This window comes from Microtus pennsylvanicus, chromosome 8, assembly GCF_037038515.1.
Source record: "Microtus pennsylvanicus isolate mMicPen1 chromosome 8, mMicPen1.hap1, whole genome shotgun sequence".
Classification (NCBI taxonomy): Eukaryota; Metazoa; Chordata; class Mammalia; order Rodentia; family Cricetidae; genus Microtus; species Microtus pennsylvanicus.
This window is the reverse complement of record NC_134586.1, coordinates 17,492,669-17,497,969: the sequence shown is the minus strand read 5'-3', so window position 1 is coordinate 17,497,969 and position 5,301 is coordinate 17,492,669. Positions and strand designations below refer to the sequence as shown.

Below are 5,301 nucleotides of genomic sequence, written 5' to 3'. Positions count from 1 at the left end.
CTTATTATTTCCTTGGCTTGTTGCCAAGTGATAGAAAAGTCTTTCTTAAAACCTTCATGGGGAGTCTGAAGTATCTGGCCTGAAGAAACCCTTTTAAAAAATCAGGTTGAAATAGTTGATGTGTGCAGGCTGGGCACCTCTGCCAAGGTAACCTCGTCGTATGGTCTGAAGAAACTGAAGGATGACAGCAGGTTCGTACCTTCCACTGCACTTGCCGAGTACTGTTTAATTTAGTGCTACTTGATTGTCAATGCATACATTTTTGTGGAGAAGTGTTGTGTGTACTTTCCGCCATGGCACAACTGCAGGCACGTTTCTACACCGAGAACAAGAACTATGGAGTAGATGATGTTCCTTTCTCAATCCCTCCTGTCTCTGAAGTTTCTGACCTTAGTAACATCATCAATAAACTGCTGGACTTACTGACTATAGTAAAATCATCAATAAATTGGTGGAGACCAAAGATGAGCTCCACAACATGTCAAGGGCAGTTTCTTCAAATGGTCAAACACATGAAATCAGAAAACCTTCCATCGGAAGAGATGTGGAACTATAATATGTCGAAAAATACACAGCATACCAGCTAGAGCAATGCATGATGACTAGATAAGCTCAAATGAAGAAGGGACAGAAGAATATATCCTGTCTGGTTCTTATGATAAGACCTCTTGGATCTGTCCTTGGAAGGAAAGTCAATAATGACAATTGTGGGACATACAGATGTTGTGAAAGATGTGGATTGGATAAAAAGACAGTTTGTCCTGCTTATTACTGAGTGACTCAATGGATCAGATGATTCTCTTATGGGAATGGAATGTAGAGAAGAATAAAGCAAAAGCCTTAAACTACTGCAGAGTTCATGCTGGGGATTTGAACTCTATAACAGTCAATAGCTCAGGAACTAAATTTTGCAGGGGCTCCCGGGATAAGATGCTAAAGATCTGGTCTACAGTTCCTACAGATGAAGAAGATGAAATGGAAGAATCTACAAATTGGCCATGAAAGAAGCAGAAAACAGAACAATTGGGACTAACAAGGACAGGAAAAATAGTGTTTAACCATATTTTCTAATCTCCCCTTTGTAAACATCTGGCATCTGGAAGCACAGATAGGCTGTGGGATCCCCAAACTAGAGATGGTTCTTTGGTGTCACTGTCCCGCACTTCACACACTGGCTAGGTAACAACAGTGAAGTGGTCTTCTATCCATGAACAGAAGCTGATTTCAGTCTCTTTAGATAACATTGTCAAGCTGTGGGATACAAGTAGTTGTAAGGCTCCTCTCTATGATCTAGCTGCTCATGAAGATAAGGTTCTAAGTGTGGACTGGACAGACAGAGGGCTACTTCTGAGTGGAGGAGCAGACAACAAATTGTATTGCTGTGGATATTCACCTACTACTTCTCATGTACGGGCTTGGATATGAGTGATTTTCAAAGATCTTGTTTTTGTGTGTGTGTGTCTTACACTATGTAAATGAAATTGGAGAGGGCTGGGGCTATAGCTCAGGTGGAAGAGAGCTTGCCTAAAGTGTACAAAGCTTTTTTTGAAAGAAAGTGATTTTGTACTGCATTCCTGTAATCCTGGATCTGGAGGTTAGCAGCAAGAGAATCAGAAGTTCAAGGTCATCCATCCCCAATTGTATTGTGAACTCATAGGCAGCCACGGTTACATGAGAATGTCTCAGAAACAAAGAAGTCATTGGCTAATCCTCCAATGTGGGACAGAAACCTCTGTCAACACTCCAATACCATTGTCAATGCAGAGATAGGAAGCATCCCTTTAATGTGTGTATAATGGTTCATCTTTCATAATAGCTGAATTTTACTCCCTTTGTCTTTTCTGTTTATAAAATACAATAAATGTGTGGCCTGAATTCTCTAAAATAAAAAAAAATTCATGGTTATAATGGTGTTTTTCTTTTTTTCCCCTAAATTCTGAGGCTTCTAACACATTTTCTATTCATATCTGGTCAAGGTCATCATTATCATGTGTTAGAGGCCCTGGTAGACTTGTATGGGATCTGATATATGTTATGCACAATGGAAGATTTCTATTTCTGATTACTTGCACTTGAATAAATAACAAAGTTAATTCTGAATCATCTGGAATAAGATCAGCAGTTTTAATATGTAAAACAACTATTTCTGCGTATGGTGAGTCAGTAACCACATTAAGAGTTTCTGGAAAATCTAATAATACTATGAGAATAGCATATAATCCTGATTTTTGAACTGAGTCAAAAAGGCTTTGAGGCATTTTATTTATTTTTCATGAATTACAACCTGACTTTCCATATTTATTTGCACCAGTATAGAATGTATGGGTTACAGAAATTGGTGTTTCTTTTGTTATATTAGGGATAATATAATTATTTTATTTATTTATTTATTTATTTATTTATTTAAATTGAAGTCTCCTCCCCAAATTACTGCAAACTCTTTGACGGTGTTAATTTTCTGTCCATAATCAGACAATTTCAGCATTAGTAAAAGGTACCACAATTTCTTCTGGGTCTATTCCTGTTAAGTGATGAATTCTCCATTTTCTTTCAGAATCAAATCAGAATGCTCCCTCTACCTCCTGAGTGCTGGGATTAAAGGCATGAATCACCATGCATAGCTGACTGATTCTTGATAGTAAGTAGTATATGTTCTGTTTCATTGTTTCTACTGAGGTCTCCATCAGACTGTCTTACATTTTGAATAGTTCAGTATCTTGCTGTTGGCTATGCTAGAGGACCAATGAGTTGCAATTGAAGTTCCAGGTGTCGGCCCACCAAAAGGGAATCCTCTGATGGGACAATCTCCTTTAGGCAAGGCCAGGAGACTGCAGATCCTGGTATGTCTTTAGCTTCTGCTGTGCCTGTACATGTTGTGGCAGATCTTTTTTGTTGGTATCTAGCATGGTGTAAGTGGGCATGGGGAGATCTCCATTGCCTATAATACAGTGTGTTTATTTCTTGGGAACTTCTCATTATACTGGGAATTTTTACCTATGGATTGTCAAGAAGATGACACCTCACTAAGGGTACTTACTGTGTAATTTGATAATATTAATGATAGCTTATGCAGAGTTTTGATGAATAAAATAAATACAAAGATATGTTTCACAGCCAGGGTCTGTGAGTCTCACCTAAGGAGCATAGCCCAGCTAGTTTAAATTCTTTTAACCTTAATGTTGGGAGATGTGTTCACAGGTCTTGGAGTGCATCAGAGCTGAAACAAAGCTTTGAGAATATCAAAGTTAGACTAAGATGCTTTTGTTAAATAACTTTGAGGTGAAAAACCCAAGAAGACAATCTAGTTTTAGAAAGGCGCATAGCTGAATGCAGAACTCTTTAAGGTCAAGGAACAAGAACAAAGCAGTCAATTATTACTGCTGATGTACTCTTCTTGCTAGGTTTGGTTGATGACCAAAGGTTATTATTAATTCCTTATACCCATTTGTGCCCCCCATTTTCTGTTATAAAAAACTATGAATGAATATGCACCCTAAAGATTTAAAGTAGAGCTGACTGATTCTTTTTCATTTATAAAATTTAGATTTGTGATTCCCTTAAGATTGCTTATGCGATTACCTTTCAAGATAAGTAATAAAGTAATTGGCCCTTTCTTTGTAACTGGAAAATGCAGCCTCAGCATAAAACACCTGATAAGAACACATTGCTTTCCCACATGGTTAATCTATAATAAGTTGCTTGGGTATGAATGTAGGTGGGCTTTTGGGATAATTTGTTTTTACCTGTAGTACATAAAATGTTTAATCATGTGAGGGAGATGAAAAACATGTTTTTACCTATAGTCATTCACTTGAGAAATGGAATGCAATCATTTTTACTTTTGTACTCCCTAGAAGATTCGGTTGGGGTATAAAAGCTGTGGAAAAAAAAAAACATGAGAGGAGGAGAGAAACTAAAGAAAGAGAGAGAATAAAGAATGAAATGAAAAAAGACCTGTAGAATATAGCATTTAAAATGTTTTGTTAACATAGGGGTTTATATAACAACGAAATGCATGTCTTTCTGGTGGCATCAATTTACTTTGGAGATGATGGATGTTGAAGAAACTCCTTATGGAGCTTTCTTTCATTGTAGCAAAGCTAGCCATTTGTGCAAGAAACTGTTCCTCCCTGGGCTGCTTGACAGTATGTTATACAAATTGGACATGTAGGACACATATGAAAAAAAACTGTTGAACTTTGACAAAGCAAAGGCAAGACAGTCTTTCAAGATTCCTGCTGTACACAAGAGTCTGCCAGATATGTTGCAGGACACAGAGGAAAGTGACTGATGAATTTTCCAGTGCAAGCCAGGACCGTCCGACAATTTTCCCGCTTCATTGAAAAGTGTTGCAGGGGCTTGCTTGTTCGTCCTGGCCTTCCAGAACTGAAATAAGCACATAGGAACTGTATTAATTAAATCACTGCTTGGCCCATTAGCGCTAGCTTCTTATTGGCTAACTCTTATATTGATTTAACCCATTTCTATTAAACTGTGTATTACCATGAGGTCGTGACCTACCAGCAAAATTCCAGCACATCCATCTGCGGCGGTGAGTCCATTGCATCTCTCCAGCTCTGCCCTTCTTTCTCTCAGCATTCAGTTCTGTCTTCCATGCCTACCTAAGTTCTGCTTTATCAACAGGCCAAGGCAGTTTCTTTTTTCATTACAGCACATAGAGGGGACTCCCACATCAGAAAAGTCTGACAGATATTTTAGGCCTGTAGGCTGAAGATAAATTCCACAATGTTTCAGAGGAACTTTGGGTGACTGTCCAGGCACAAAAATGTCTCTGTTTTTAAGTAATAGCACATCCTTCTGTGAGGTCTTTGATGGAGTTAAAGACTAAATAGTTAGAAGTTATAGTTTTCCTTAGTTATGATAGAAAGTAAATTAGGTATAAAACTTTGGAATCACTAAGATAAGACAGATAATGGAGTATTTTCTCTGAATTTGCTAAATACAAGCAGACTGAATATTGTATATGCAATTCTTTTTTCCCTAAATTTGTTTTTTATTTTTTTCTTTTTTCCATCAAGCAAATATTAGTTCACAGTTTTTTTAATTGAAAAAAAAATTTCCGCCTCTCAGCCTCCCATTTCCCTCCCCCTCCTCCCACTCCTCTTCTTCTCCCCCCACTCCTCTCCCCCTCCCTCTCCAGTCTGAAGAGCAGTCAGGGTTCCCTGCCCTGTGGAAAGTCCAAAGTCCTCCCCCCTCCATCCTGGTCTAGGAAGGTGAACATCCAAACTGGGTAGGCTCCCACAAAGCCAGAACATGAAGTAGGATCAAAACCCAGTGCCA

The 5,301-nt window shown here is 38.4% G+C and overlaps 1 pseudogene; it reads left to right on the top strand.

Annotated features, from left to right (window-relative positions):
- The first annotated feature begins 293 nt into the window (after positions 1 to 293).
- On the top strand, positions 294 to 1,425 carry LOC142855296 (ribosome biogenesis protein WDR12 pseudogene; annotated as a pseudogene).
- Positions 1,426 to 5,301: the final 3,876 nt, after the last annotated feature.